Source organism: Oryctolagus cuniculus, chromosome 1 (genome assembly GCF_051225735.1).
Source record: "Oryctolagus cuniculus isolate XC-2025 breed Fujian yellow rabbit chromosome 1, ASM5122573v1, whole genome shotgun sequence".
NCBI lineage: Eukaryota > Metazoa > Chordata > Mammalia > Lagomorpha > Leporidae > Oryctolagus > Oryctolagus cuniculus.
This window is the reverse complement of record NC_142867.1, coordinates 23,811,375-23,827,859: the sequence shown is the minus strand read 5'-3', so window position 1 is coordinate 23,827,859 and position 16,485 is coordinate 23,811,375.

The window sequence follows — 16,485 nt, the reverse complement described above, 5'->3', positions numbered from 1 at the left end:
TCCTGGCTTCGTATCAGCACAGCTCTGCCCATTGCGGCCAGTTGGAGAGTGAACCAGCAGATGGAAGACATCTCTCTCTCTCTTATCCTCTCCTTCTCTATCTGTGTAACTCTTTCAAATAAATAAATCTTTAAAAAAAAAAAAAAGAATACAAGATTAACTGCTATCAATCTTTCCTTTCTAAATAAATAATCTCCTGTATTCTCACATCAAGTCATGCTTCTTCTAGGTCTCCCATGAGGGTGAGAATTTACTCAAACCAAAAGAAATCAGCATGTGAATGAGTTCTCTGTACCCCTATGATTATTGCAGCTCAATTCACAATTGCTGAAATATGGAATCAACCTGAATGTCTGTCACCTGAAGACTGGATAAAGAATGGTAAATGTGCACCATGGAGTACTACACAGTGATGAAAAACAATGTAATTATGTAAATTTTTAACAAAATGGATGCAACTTGAAGTCATTAAACTTAGTGAAATAAGCCAATCCCAAAAGGACAAATATTATACATTCTCCTTGACCTGCAGTAATCTATAGAACTGAAATTGAGAAATTGAGATGAATGACTTTTTTTTTTTTAAGATTTTATTTATTTATTTGAAAGCCAAAGTTACACAGAGAGAGTAGAGGCAGAGACAGAGAGAGGTCTGCCACCCGATGATTCAATCCCCAATTGCCCGCAACAACCAGAGCTACACCAGTCAGAAGCCAGGAGCCAGGAGCTTCTTCTGGGTCTCCCATGCGGGGTGCAGGTGCCCAAGGACTTGGGCCATCCTGTACTGCTATCCCAGGCCATAGCAGAGAGCTGGATAGAAAATGGAGCAGCCGGGTCTCGAACCGATGCCCATATGGGATGCTGGCACTTCAGGCCAGGGCATTAACCTTCTGCGCTACAGCTCTAGCCCTGAGATGAATGACTTTAACAGCCCTTTTGTTTCCTGTTGAGCAACAGTTTATTTATTTTTTTTCATACTATTTGTTGATCTCTTTACTTAGTGAAGAGTTATCTTATGTGTATAGAGTTCATTGAAAATAGAGTTTAGTGAAAACTAAGAATGGGAATAGGAGATGGAGGAGGAAGAAGGGTAGGAGTGCAAATAGAAGGGCAGGTAAGGTGGAAAGAATCACATGTTCCTAAAGTTATGAAATGCATGAAACTAAAAAAAATTGTAATTGTATAATTTTATCATTGAAACAAACTTTAGAGATATTGCTATCCAATGATTTGAAATTGACATACTGTAAGTTGTACTTTTAATTTTTTGGTCTTCAAAATGAGATAATTTTTAGAATTTTGTTTTAAAATTTTGATTTATCAAATGGTATTCAGTTTTCTAATTTAAAAATAAAATATTTATATAAATGATTTTCATATGCACATACATAATGCATAGATTATGACTAACTACATAAAAATATCTTCCAACCCAATCAATAGGTGACCAAGACTTTCTTCAGTTTTTCTCTTCCTTCAAGCCTCTACTCAAGTGAACTATTTAAGGAATGCTTTTTACAGTTGGGGGCTAGATACATTCCCCTGTTGTGCAGTATTTTATTTTTCTTAAGAGTTCTCATTCATAACTTCCTCACTTCTCAATCTGTATTCAGACTTAAACTACAAGCATCTTGAGATGAAAGTGTATAGAAATTTTTTAACAGGACATCCATAAAATTCAATGGCATTTGTAAAAATCTATTGAGACTTCCTTTCAGGAAAATCTGTCTATATTCTTTCTTCTTAATTCATTTAAAAATATAGTAACAATAATTTCTTCAAGATTAAGATGGGATGAAGGAAGGGATTATTAACTCCCCAAAATGGTTCGAACATGTTATTCTGCTGAACCTTCCTTTCCCATTCTTTAAACTTGGAGTTACCTAAGACTAATTCAAGGCCGGCGCTGCAGCTCACTAGGCTAATTCTCCGCCTGCAGCGCTGGCACCCCAGGTTGTTGTCCCAGTCAGGGCACCAGATTCTGTCCTGGCTGCTCCTCTTCCAGTCCAGCTCTCTGCTGTGGCCCGGGAGTGCAGTGCAGGATGGCCCAAGTCCTTGGGCCCTGTACCCGCCTGGGAGAGCAGGAGAAAGCACCTGGCTCCTGGCTTTGGATCAACACAGCACACCAGCCATAGCAGCCACTTGGGGGGTAAACCAATGGAATAAAGAAGACCTTTCTCTCTGTCTCTTTCTCTCTCACTGTCTAACTCTGCCTCTCAAAAAAAAATAAGTAAAGAAAAATAATAAATAAATAAAAATTTAAAAAGACTAATTCAAGCATCATCTATCTTCTTTTTAAAAAATTAACTAATTAATTAATTTTAAAGGCAGAGCAACAGAGAGAGACAAATCTTCCATCTGCTGTTTCAGTTCCCAAGTATCCACAATACTAATCTGTGCCAGACTGAAGCCAGGTGCCAGGAACTCCGAGTTGGTCTCATACATGCATGTCAGGGGCACTGGAACTTGGGTCTTCTGCTGCTGCATTCACTGGCACAGTAGCAGGGGGCTGGATCAGAAGCAGAGGGCCCAGGACTCAAAGCTGGCACTCCTATTTGAGATGCCAACATCACAGACTATGGCTTAACCTACTGGACTACAATGCTTGCCTCACTTTCTGAATTTTTTAAAAAGAGATTTATTTGAAACAGAGATCCTTTTAAAAAAAGAAAATTTATTTGAAAGTCAAAGTTAGACATGGAGAGGCAGACACACACACACACACACACACACACACACACATTCAGAGAGAAACAGAGAGAAACAGACAGAGAGAGAGATCTTCCATCCACTGGGTCACTCCCCAAATAGCCACAACAGACTGTGCTAAGCCAGGCTGAATTCATGAACCAGGAGCTTCTTCCATGTCTATCCCATGTGGGTGGCAGAGTCCCAAGTACTTTAGCCATCTTCCACTGCTTGTCCCAGGCCATTAGTAGGGAGCTACATAGGAATTGGAACAGCAGGGACGTGAACCATTGCCCTTTGGGATGCCACCATCTCAGGTAGAGGCTTTACCCACTGTACCGCAATGCTGGCCCTATTTTCTGAATATTTTAAGAAACTTAATTGATATCTCTTTTGGTTCTCCACTCTTTGGCATCTTTTTTGGAAGTAGTTGTGTAGGCTGGAGAAGTCATAATAATTTCTAGACTATAAGAGACACAGCAAGATAGATAATCTGTGTCTTTTTTTATTCTCAAACTACTTTAGCAGTCCATCAGCAACTCTGTTGCTAGGTGCACATGTGAGCTTCAGTGTAGACCTTGTGTCACTGCTTCTGAGAAAAAGACACAGAAGTGGATTTCACTCTATTTCATTGTCAAAATCAAATTAAAATACAGATATATCTATTATAACATATGGTTTTATGACCTTGGAAATTCTAAAATGTCTCCAGATCCCTGCTTTCAGTTGACATTATCTGGAAATCTTATTCAAAAATGTAAGAAGGAGGAGAAGTAGAAAAGTAGTGTAACAGCACATATACCTCTTGCTGTAGAATGATTCATACTTCTAAGGAATTGATTCCCTAGACTGAAGGCACAAACCCAGGAAAAATGTGCATGCAGTGGGAATTGATAAATGGACATATTTATTGATAAATACAATACATGCCATGGATTTAGCCTTTCCTCTTTGATAGACACTTAAATCAATATTTCAGATATGTCACAGCTGGAGGAAGTAGAAATTGTTATTCTTTCCTTGACAGGTGAGAAAGCAACAACATTAGCAACAATATCACAACTGTACTTAGTATTATTAGGTACTTTTTTTGAGATTCTGTGTAAAGTAAATCATATATGTTAAATTTTCCTGTTAACTAATTTAATTTTCACAGTAATAGGTAACTCAGAGTTGTGCATGTTTCCATTTACAATGGTGTTACATTTCAATTTTGTGATTTGTTTATCCAAGATTAAAAATATGCTAAATTAATTAAAATCATGTGAGACACCTGCCTTCCAAATGACCTGGAGACCTATGAGTCAAATTCAATATGATTAATCAATTGAATACTAGTAAAAAATCTTTGGGCTAGACGGTTTTCTTTGTATTGTGCTCTTTCAAGGGCAGCAAGTAACCCACACCAGGTTCTAATTGAAATGTTAGCTAGTTGATCACGCAGGTAACACAGGTTAATTATCAGGTGGCAGCTGAATAATTACCTGGAAATTGGCATCTTAGATTACTGTTATAATTATTTTGGCCCTCTTCACCAAAACACAGATTGTCCTTGATAATTACTTACGGATTCTTTTAGCATTATTAAGAGGAGACCTACTAAAGGCTAAAAACAAGTGGTAATTATAGCCCTAAAAACCAAAATAAACAAATAAATAAATAAATAAAGGTCCATATAGCTCTTTCAAAATTTAGTGAGAGCTTTTCCTGGACATATTGTATATTGTTTTATTTCACACAGCATGTGAAAGAGTTGTGGAAGCAAATAGGCCTTAATTTTAAAATGTAAGTGATTCGTTCAGCAAAGAAATGTAAGAACAGGGAGAGAAACAGCAGACACAGGGATGCAGAATGAGAGTAGGGAGGAAGAGAGGCAGTAAGTACTGACAAAAGGAGAGTCAGAAGGTACAGATTGAAAGGATAGAAGGCAGAGTTGCTACAAATTAAAGAAAAGCTACTTAGTCAATCTGGGAGTCTGAGCATGCCCCTTCTCCAAGACATCTGCATCTTAATCCTGAAACCTATGAAAGTTATTACCTTGAGGCTAAAAAGGACTCTTCAGAAATGATCATGACCTTAAGTTAGAGAGATTACCTTGGAGTATCCGAGTAGGTCGCTAAATGCAGTCACCCTATCTTTATGAAAGACATAAGAGACTTGGCACAGACAGAAAAGAAGCCCTTGTGACTGTGGAGGCAGCGATTACAGCAATGTGGCCATTGACAAGGAAGGCCAGCACCCCACAGTCTTGCCTTCATCATGATTTTGACTAAGCATTACTGAATTTGCCTTCTGGCCTGAAAAACCCTGTAAGAATAAACATGTGTTGTTTTCAGTCACCAAATTCATGATAATTTGTCACAGCATTCATAAGAAACAAACATAGTTACTAAGTCATTCGCAATTTTTATTTATTGCCTGTCAGTCCCAGGTGCTACTCTGAACACCAGGACAAAAAAATGAAAGACAATCAACCATAAACAAAGGCACATATAAACAGGTTCTATGAAACCCAAAAATGGAGAAACAAAAAGAATGTGATGAGGGAGAAGGGACGTAAGGTGGGATCAGCCAAGACCCTACCGAGAAATGGATACTGAAGCCAGGATTTCAGTGAGGATAGAGTATTTTCTGGAGTGCAGTGGAGGATGGCCAACTTATTTTTAAGCATCACCACTTTTCAATCTCAAGATGATCTTTTAATATAATGAGCATAAACTTTTTTTTTTTTTTTTTGACAGGCAGAGTGGACAGTGAGAGAGAGAGACAGAGAGAAAGGTCTTCCTTTTCCATTGGTTCACCCCCCAATGGCCACTGCGGCCGGCGCACCGTGCTAATCTGAAGCCAGAACCAGGTGCTTATCCTGGTCTCCCATGCGGCTGCAGGGCCCAAGCACTTGGGCCATCCTCCACTGCACTCCCGGGCCACAGCAGAGAGCTGGACTGGAAGAGGAGCAACCGGGACAGAATCCGGCGCCCCAACTGGGACTAGAACCCGGTGTGCCAGCGCCACAGGCAAAAGATTAGCCTATTTTATACATTGAAACAAATAGTGAAATATAGAGGATTAAAATGTCTGTTCCAATGTTACATTGTTTTGAATGGTAGTAATGGAATTCTAACTCAGGTTGGGGTATCCTAAAGTTTGAACTTTCCTATATGATGTGTAGGTGGAGAGTAATTGCATGACATAGATTAAGATGTCAAATATTTTTTCAACTACCCCTGAAGAAGATATTTTATTTTCTAGTTAGACCTACATGATTTGACAGTCTAGGTTATTCAGGTAATAATGCATCAAGTACTAGATGGCACCCACAACAACCACTTAAGACAGACTACCCTGTGGTTTTGAGACCAAAACCTGCCACCCTCTTAGGTACATGAGATTCTACTTTGACAATTACCACACCAGAGGTTTGCCCTCTTTCCCCTCCGTTTGACTTAGCTCTTTCCTAAGAATCTTACTCACACTTGAGTAAAAATATTATATATAGATAAATGTGACAGGCAGGTTTAGCCCCAGAGTGAGCAGGGGAAAGGGAGTTCTACTGCTGAAAAGGATTGAAAAATCCCAATTTAATATTTAGGACCTTTGACTTGATTGGGTTATGGCAAGATATGCTTATTCAGTTCTGTAGTGTCAGGTGGAAGACTCCAGGGAATGACTGGCTGCAAGGCATGGGCCTGACTGACTTGTTACCAGTGGGCAAGAGCTGATGCACAGCATTCACACTGCAATTGTTAATGGCAGAGCCCAGCTGGCAACAGAGACTCCCAGGGGATCCTACAAGCCTGTCAGTGCTTGTCAGCATCACTATGACAACTGGACACTCAGATAGGAGCTCTGGAATAGAAGACCAACAGACAACAAAGCCACCTTGAGAAGTCTTATGCTGTGAGCACTTGGGGAATACCGTGAAGCAAGGTGGGATGATGTGCCATGTATTCCTAGCATTTACCCACAGAATGTAATGAGTTTCAATACCACAGATAAAACACGTACACAAAAAAGCACCTCCTGGCAGTCGAAGCACTCTGAGAATGCAAGACATTTTTCATAGCTCATTTTGCCTTAGAGGGAAAGAAAAACAACAATAATAACAGCAATGGCAAAACAATAGCTAGCACTCATTCTATAATTCTATGTTTGGGACTCCGCTCTATGTGCTTCAGGAACATGAACTCATTTAATCCTCACAACAGCACTATGCAGGAGGTATTATTATTATTATTACATTTATTATTATTGATATTATCCCATTCTATACTGTAAGTGAATGACAATATGGTACAAAGCTAAAGTGAAATTGTCATTAACTTCAAGAGAATTAAGCATGGAAGAAGCCAGAGTGCATGATAACCCACATTGAGATGCAGGTATTTTTATAGAAAGACCAAAGGCATTGAAACCAATTACCTGAATTAGGATCCTTGTTCTACCACATACTAGTTCAATAACCTTGAAAAAAAATACCTTTTTTCTTTATGACTCAGTTTCTTTATCTGTATAGTGGATTTAATAATAACAGCTCTGTATGATTATTTGGAAGGGCAAAATAATAAATAGCGAAATTATGTAGAACAACTTCAGAAAAATAACAATTTTGCAACATGTAGTCATTAAAACATTTAATTAAGATACAAAATCTTGCTGTCCAAGACCAATCTTCTCCCAATTTCATTTTCTTCACTTAACACCCACATTATAGAATGCATAGAAGACTATATACTTGATCATTTGTTTGAAATCACTTTATAAAACACCAGACCTTTTGAGATATTATACAATTTCATTAATTTTACCTTAACACCTTTAAAATAGGAATAAGCTGTGCTTGGGTGTGCGATTGGGGCCATGCAGTTTGAATAAGCTACCTGTGACACAACTAGCACAGCCTCAGGCAGAGTTTCTGATGCATTTAATGCCAACTCTCATGTTTAAGGGAGTGTGATTGCTGAAAATTTGCTGTGTTGCATGCATACCCTAACCTCCATCAGAGATTTTCAACTATATTTATTTATTTTATTCAAAGAATCATACTAGTGTGCATCAAATAAAGTACCACATTATTAAAGAGCTTCTTGCAACAAGATGTCATTAAGATAATATTTGGCCAAGTCTTAGCTTTCTGATGAATTTTCTCAGGGAGGCAAAAAGAGGCAGTCCTTGGAGGATATTAGTACACAAAATTGTTGAAACTGCTCATCTTATGATTTCTCCTAAGAAGAAACAAGGAGAATCACAAATGAAGAAAAAGATGAGTGAGAACACATGCTTTTTCGTAAATAATTCACTGGCCATTCTCCCTCACCCCTACCACCAACCCCCACTCCCACCCCTGCTACAATAATTTTAGGTGGTTGGGAGGTTTCTTTGAATTAGGATAATACAAAATACCCTCTTTTATTTGACTAAGTTGACCACAGATTGGTCATCTTGCTATTCAACTGTAGAAAATCACCCATTGTTTGCTTACTACTTGATAGGCTGGTAATCCCCCCAAAACTGCTTTTAAGAAAAACAACAGTGGCCACATATAATGTTCTACGGAATATTAACCTGACCTACAACACCGGCCAATTGGCTGAGTGCCTGTGATGTGGACAAAGGTAGAAACGGTTCATCACCAGAAGAGCTCCTGTTGAAAAAGAGTTGTAATTTATGACAAAAGCTCAGGTGAATGTCTTTCTGAGCATGCTGAAATACTACAGAATATATAATTCCATCAGTGTCAATCAAGGATTAATTAACCAAGGAGAACAGATTATGCATGAAAGAAACTATGTTTTCTTATATAACCAGGAACTCAGTTCTTACTGAGGTGGCATGTCTGATATTCAAAATACCAGTAGAGTAAGGGATATGGATTGTAGAGTAACATAACCAGAACATGGGGTTCAGTGGTTAAGCCTCCACCTAGCTGCTCCACTTCTGATTCAGCTCCCTGCTAATGTAACTAAGAAAGAAGCAGAGAATTGCCCAAGAGTTTGAGCCCCTGAACCTAAAGTGAGAGATCTGGAAGAAGCTCCTGCCTCCTGGTTTCTGTCCGTGCCTGCTGTGGCTGTTGCAGCCATTTGGGAAGTGAACCAGCATATGGAAGATCTCTCTCTCTCTCTCTTTCTCTTATTCTACTTTTCAAATAAAAAATAAATATATAACACATAAAAAAAGAGGAGGTATTCCCAGCTAATTGGTTGAGTTAAAATCTTAAACAACATAAAATAAGACCATTTCTGTTCCACTTCTCATTTTATTAATCTATTTTAAAGAGGAATGAATTGATCCCAGATACATGAATTACCAGTCCAAATTCACAGTGAAAAAAGAATAGAGCAAAGACCTGTATGTTAGGATTACTCAGAATCAAAGACCCATGACTCTGCAGACTATAGCAAATTTCCTAAATGCTTAGTGATCACTTGAGTCATGTAGCATATTTTACACATGTTGAAACATGGGCTCAAAGGGTTTAGATGACTTACTTAAAGTTATGCAAGCTATTTGACAAGCGTTTCTGGTATGTCCCCGGTAATTTGTGTTTTATGGGACTGTATTCACTATCTTTCAGAAATAGTTCTCCTTGCGTTTTGTTTCTCAAACTACCTTGAACCTACCAAGATTCCTTTTTTATAAGTCATATAAGGGCTCAGACACTTCACTGTTCACAAGAACTAAGGAGACACATACTAAACTGGCCAAAGTGCAACATAAATATGGTTCTAGAATCTCCGGATAAAATAAGCTGGAGCATGCCTAGGAAATTGTCAAATTGATGAGGATGACTCTGAAGTTGACAAGATATGAGAATCATGTCAAAGAAATTAAGAAAACTCTTACCCTGTAGAAGACTTCTCAAAAAAATCTGAATGAAGTATATACTGTGGTCTTCTCACATATTTTTATGGAGCCGGTGCCGCGGGCACTAGGCTAATCCTCCGCCTGGCGGCCCCGGCACACCGGGTTCTAGTCCAGGTCGGGGTGCCGGATTCTGTCCCGGTTGCCCCTCTTCCAGGCCAGCTCTCTGCTGTGGCCAGGGAGTGCAGTGGAGGATGGCCCAAGTCCTTGGGCCCTGCACCCCATGGGAGACCAGGATAAGTACCTGGCTCCTGCCATTGATCAGCGCGGTGCGCTGGCTGCAGCGCGCCGGCCGCAGCGGCCATTGGAGGGTGAACCAACAGCCAAGGAAGACCTTTTTCTCTGTCTCTCTCTCTCACTGTCCACTCTGCCTGTCAAAAAAATTAAAAATGGAGCGGCCGGCGCCATGGCTCACTTGGCTAATCCTCTGCCTGCAGCTCCAGCACCCCAGGGTTCTAGTCCTGGTTGGGGCGCTTGATTCTGTCCCGGTTGTTCCTCTTCCAGTCCAGCTCTCTGCTGTGGTCAGGGAGTGCAGTGGAGGATGGCCCAAGTGCTTGGGCCCTGCACCCGCATGGGAGACCAGGAGGAAGCTCCTGGCTCCTGGCTTCAGATCGGCACAGCATGCTGGCCTCAGCACGCTGGCCATAGCAGCCATTTGGGGGGTGAACCAATGGAAAAGGAAGACCTTTCTCTCTGTCTCTCTCTTTTTCTCACTGTCTAACTCTGCCTGCAAAAAAAAAAAAAAAAAAAAAAAAAAAAAAAAAAAAAAAAAAAAACTGTCTAACTCTGCCTGCAAAAAAAAAAAAACAAAAACAAAAACAAAAAAAAACAATGGAGCAACAGGGTTTCAGAAAGATAAATTGGAACTCATCATAAGAAAAAATTTTCTAATAGTCTGAATCAGTTATGGAGCTATGGAAACCTTAAGAGTGGCCAGAAGGTAAGAGAAAAAAAAAAAAAAAAGAGCCCCGAGAGTAGGGCTCACTAATGGATATGCAGCCATGAGCTGATCATTTATCAACTCATTGCCTTGGTTTTCTTCATTTGAAAAAGTATGAGCTTTTTAAGATCATTTTCTGATCTCAAATTTGAATTTTCATTATAATTGCAGTAATCGAGGTTTGTGCACAGAAGGTAGACTATTTCTTGTCAAAGGAATTACAGCAAATTTAACTATCAAACATAGAGGAAATTTAAGATTTTTTTATGATGCTAAAATTCAATTGATTTCACCCAAAGCAGATACTTGACCCATTTTTAATGTTATTAATTAAAGCATAACTGACCATGATAAATTGGCATTTATCATCTAAAGTCCTAAAAAATATATAGCTAAAATGTATAATGAGGGAGGAGAGGTGAGGAAAAGAAGAGAGTAAAGGGGAAAATTTGTTCCCTTTGTATAGATTCTGGATGCAATCGTTTTACTGCATTTTAATACTCTGTATTATAGATCTGGAGTAAATGAAGATAGCTATGTGACACGTAGCATGTGACTTGCTGAGTACAGGCAGGAAGAGTCATTGTGATGATTCCAAACTGCTCTAGTAATGATACATTGAAAATTCTGCTAGCCATAAGCAACACAACTTGCACCCACGGAACATTGGATTCCACCCCTAGAAATTCATGCAATCACTGCATCTGGACCTTTCCTACTGAGACTGTCTCTGCTGTTCTTTGTCACTTGCATGGAACTGCAGGGTATGTCTAAGTGTGGGAATTTGACAATTTGTTTCTATATTCCAGGAATTAAAAACAAAGTGTGATAACTTGCAAAATAGATGAAAGGTGCACCTTAAAAAGTGAGACTTTGATAAAAAGAGGAAAGAGATTCAGATGCTACACAACCAGAAAATGAAGACTTATGCATACAAACATGGAGGCAAAAGGAAGGAAATGTCTTAAGAAAATGAAAACTGACGCTGCTGTGAGTTGCAGCAGAGAGGCCAAACAAAATGAAAACTGAAATGTTGCTTTGGAATAGGGGAAAGGGAGTCATTGTAACCTTTTATGGAGGCTGTTTTTGAAAAGCCTTGGGATCAGGAGTAAGATGTGGACTAAGACCTTAACGCAAACAGAGGAAGTGAATACACATTCTCCCTGACTATTGATTAAATTCTAGAGTGGACAGGTACAATATTTCATTTTTATCAACTCACTGGAGGTGATTGCTGTGCTCTGCCTATCTCGTGGAAAGAATTATTGATAGAAACGAATTCAAGCATGTTAAATATGAGTTATGCCTACCACCCTATTGTGCACTAATCAACTTTATTTTGTGAGTCTATATTTGATCCTATTATATTTTAAATTATATAGTCCCAGCCATCTTAGTAATGACTAAACACAAAGCAAGGAAAACAGTGATGAGTCACGTAAGGGTGCCAGAAAATTGTAAAGATCAAAGGACTTTTTAAATTTTTATTTTATTTGACAAATACAAATGGTATACATTTATTGTGAAAAGCATATTTTGATACATTGTGGAATGGCTAAACCAAGATAATTATCATATGAACACCCTTTCATCACCTATTTATTGTGAGAACATTTAGGACTTGCTGTCTTAGCAATTTTCACCATACAACATATTACTGTTAACTGTAGTCATCATGAAGCATAGTAATTCTCTTGAACTTGTTCCTTCTGTTCAACTGAAATTATATGTCCTTTGATGAGTATCTCCCCAGTTCTCCCGCTTCTCGGACTCTGAAAACCAACACTATATATTGTGCTTCTATGAGTTTGGTTGTTTTACATTCCACATACAAGTTTGTCTTTCTGTGCTTGCTTATTTCACATAGAGTAATGTCTTGCAGGTTTATCCATGTTTTCACAAATGGCAGGCACCATTTTTCACCTGTTCTTTCACTAGCACTTTCTGTATGCACCCTAGCATTATGAAATTTTTTCAGACTGCATTTTCTCTGTTCTTGTTTATTGATTACCCAAGTAGATCATTTTCTTTCTACTTCATGAATTTTAGATATTGACGTTCACACCCAACAAAAGATTAGATACAATATTCTTGGGTTTTTACTCTAGAACCAGAGGTGAAACTTGCCTATTTCCTTATCAATACCAGAAATCAATCTCCCTGAGCCGATGGGATTCTGAATTTTCTCATGAAAATCTCAATCATGTATATAATTATTCATCATTTATGCTGCTATTTTATTCATTAATCTGCTAAGCAAATGTTATAAGCAGCTGCTATTTTCAAATACGTGCTTATTCCTGTTACTCCATTTTTGTATTTTTCATGATATATCACCTGGAACAGGTGCTCATAAATGTTTACAGAAGAAAATTTAAAATTGTATATAAATTGAGGACATATAAGCAATGTAACAATTGAGTACAAACAGATAACTTGAAAAAATAGTCAAATAATGTAGTTTCATTAGCCTAAGTAATTATATGGAATCTAATTTGGTTTGCAAAAATCATCACCAAATACGTATTTAACAGACAGATAGGTGCATTAAAGATTCAGAGAGATGCTTTCTTGCATTCCTCTCCTTGATGCTATCAATGGGATGAAATGCAGTCTTGAGGCAGCTCCTGAAATTCTCACAAAATTGTAGATGTCAGAAAGTGAAATGTCTGATGTCAAGCAAAAAGGGAAGTGTCTGTCAGAGAATTCTGATGAGGGTTGGGAGTCCGCTCCTGGCAATAATAATGAGTTTTGCAGGGTCTCGGAGGTCAGAGTTCCAGGAGGAGAAGTGTCACTTGGGAAATAAAATATATTTAATGACAAAATTAATACTGGCAAGTTATCAGAATGTCAGGGATTTATTCCATGAGAAAAAGAGCCAATGAAGCATAGTTATCGAACAAAACTAGTGGAATAAGAAGTAGAAAACGGTAGAATCTAGTTGTGCATATTAATATGTTCAAGACCAGAGCATTTAGTGAGTTCTTTCTTCACTACTACATTTGGATTTGCAATTCAGGCTATCATGGATAATTTTTCAGCAAAGCAAGAAACGAGATGGTAAAGGTTTAGATAAATTTAATACTAAAATATCCACATTAGGCTGATAACTTTCAACATTACAGGTGGTATATAGAAAGCTAATGTATAAAAAAAATTAAAACTTGGAACTTCTAGATTATTCTCAACTTTGTTCCTATGTAAACAGTGATAACTACTACTTAGACTGTGAACCACTCCCATTACTTAACCTCTCTAAGTATCTCTTGATATCTCTTGAACTCTTTTATTTGTAATCCTCTTCATTCTTACATTTTCTCTCTCTTAGAGAATTGAATCAGCCTCTTAATTGGCCATCTTAATTTATTTTTAAATGAGATAAAAATTTAACTGTAGCATAGCACAAACAGAAAAAAATACAAGTGTGAATGTACACCATACTGTACTGTTATAAATGGAATGCCCGTATAGCCAAGACTCAAGTTGAGAAACCAAGGCATTGTCAATATTCTGTCGACAACATCCACCTTAGCCCTTTCTCAAACACAGCCCCATGCTATCCTGCCGAAACTAAGTACTTTCTTGACATCTAATGGTAACCAACCTCTTGCTTTTAGTTTTATTTAGTTTTAACATATGTATCATTAAAATCAATATATTATTTTTAATCATTGAGCTTTACAATGAGCTTTACAATAAAATTGTTCAATAAGAATTATTTCATGTTTGTATTTTCAATAAGCATTATATTTGTGCAATCCATCTGTATTATCATATGAATCATAGTTTAATCATTTACACTGTCATCTAGGGTTCCATTATATGAACATACCACAGTGTATATGTTTTATGCATTATATTTTGATGGTCATTGGATTATTTCTAGTTGGGACTACTATAAAGGAAGCTAAAATAAATATGCTTGAACATATTGCTGCTTTTATGCAAACATTTCTGTCAGTTATGTGTATTGGTAAGGAATTTCAGGTTATACATAATTTAAAACTTACTAGATAATGCTAAATTATTTTTTAAAAATTATTATACCAAGGCAAGAACTTTGGCTTAATGGGTAAAGCTGACATGCACAGTGCCAGCACCCCATATGAGCGCTGGTTCGAGTCCCCGCTGCTCTACTTTGGATCCAGCTCACTGCTATGACCTGGGAAAGCAGTAGAAGATGGCCCAGGTCCTTGGGGCCCTGCACCTGTGTGGGAGACCCAGAAGAAGCTACTGGTTCCTGGTTTTGGATCAGCACAGCTGTGTTGTTGCAGCCACTGGAGAGGTGAACTAGCAGATGGAAGACCTCTCTCCCTTTCTCTGTAACTCTGCCTTTCACAAATAAATAAATAAATCTTAAAAATTGATTATATCAATTACTAGTTCTACCAATAATTTATGAGAATTCTCCTTCTAAAAATTTTCTTTTGTATCTGGTTTTGTCTTCATTAATTTATTTAGTTGTTCTTGGGTATATAGACTCATGTTGTGTTGTGATTTTAATTTATATTTTTTGACTAATGTGATTGTACATTTTATCTATAATTTATGTATCAATGATTTGGGGATTATAATAAGGAAAATTTTCCCTACTCTAATGTATTATAACATTTTTCTCTATTAAAACTTCTTTAAAGTTTTTTTTTCTTTCACTTTAGTCGTGCAGTCTACTAAGAATTGAGCGTCTAAATGCTGTGATTTATCAGTCAAGTTTCATTATTTTCTAAGCACTATTTATTGAAAAGACCGTTTTTGCTATTGCTTTGCATTGCAAATGTCATCAATTTATCATAAATATTCTATGCATATGAATATTTTGGAGGATTTTATTTGGGACTATTTGCTTATTATCCATCCTTACACTAATAATATACATTTTTAAAATTGTAGCTTTATAATAAGTCTTTATATGATAATGCAAATTTTCCCACTATGTTTTTTTCTTTAGGAGTATCATTGCTACTGTTGATGTTTTGAAATACTATGCATATATTAGTTTTCTACTGTTGCTGTCAAAAATTGCTGTGCATTTAGTGGCTTCACACAAGATACACTAGGAATACCAAATAAGTTGCAATAGGCCAAAACTACCCATCTGAAAGTTTATGCTCCCTCTACAGGCACTACCTTAGAATCAGTCCCTCAATTCTGCCAGCTTCCAGAGCTGCATTCCTTGCATTCTTTTTGCCCCCAGTCTAGTTTCCTGGAAACACTGCCTTCTCTTCTGTGTGAAATCTGCCTGTTTCCCATTTATAAGGATGATTTCAATCACATTTGGGACCCACCTATCTAATCCAGTCTCCAAACTCTTAATTTAACCATAGTTTCATAATCTTTTTCTATATAAGGTAAAATTCACAGGCTCCAGGGATTAGGATTAGGGTTTCAGCACCATGATTCAGCAGACCATACCATATACATTTTAAAATAAGATTATAAATATACTAAAAAAATGTGTTGGTATTTTAGTCAGGATTGCATTGAATCCCTGAGTCAAATGGAGAAAATTTACAAGTCAGATCTTCTAACTGATAAATATGGTTTAAATCTCCATTTATTGGTGCCAGTGCTGGGGCTCACTTGGTTAATCCTCTGCCTGCAGCACTGGCATCCCATATGGGCTTCGGGTTCTAGTTCCAGTTGCTCCTCTTTAAGTCCAGCTCTCTGCTGTGGCCCGGGAAGGCAATGGAGGATGGTCCAAGTGCTTGGGCCCCTGCACCCACGTGGGAGACCAGGAGGAAGCACCTGGCTCCTGGCTTCGGCTCATCGTAGCTCCTGCCATAGCAGCCATTTGGGGAGTGAACCAACGGAAGGAAGACCTTTCTCTCTGTCTCTCTCTCTCACTGTCTAGCTCTATCCGTCAAATAAATAAAAATAAATAAATAAATAAATAAATCTCCATTTATTTAGAACATTTTAGTTTGTTTCAATTCTATTTTATGTTTTATGAGGTCTTGCAAATAATTTGCTAAATGTATATGTAACTATATAATCTTTCA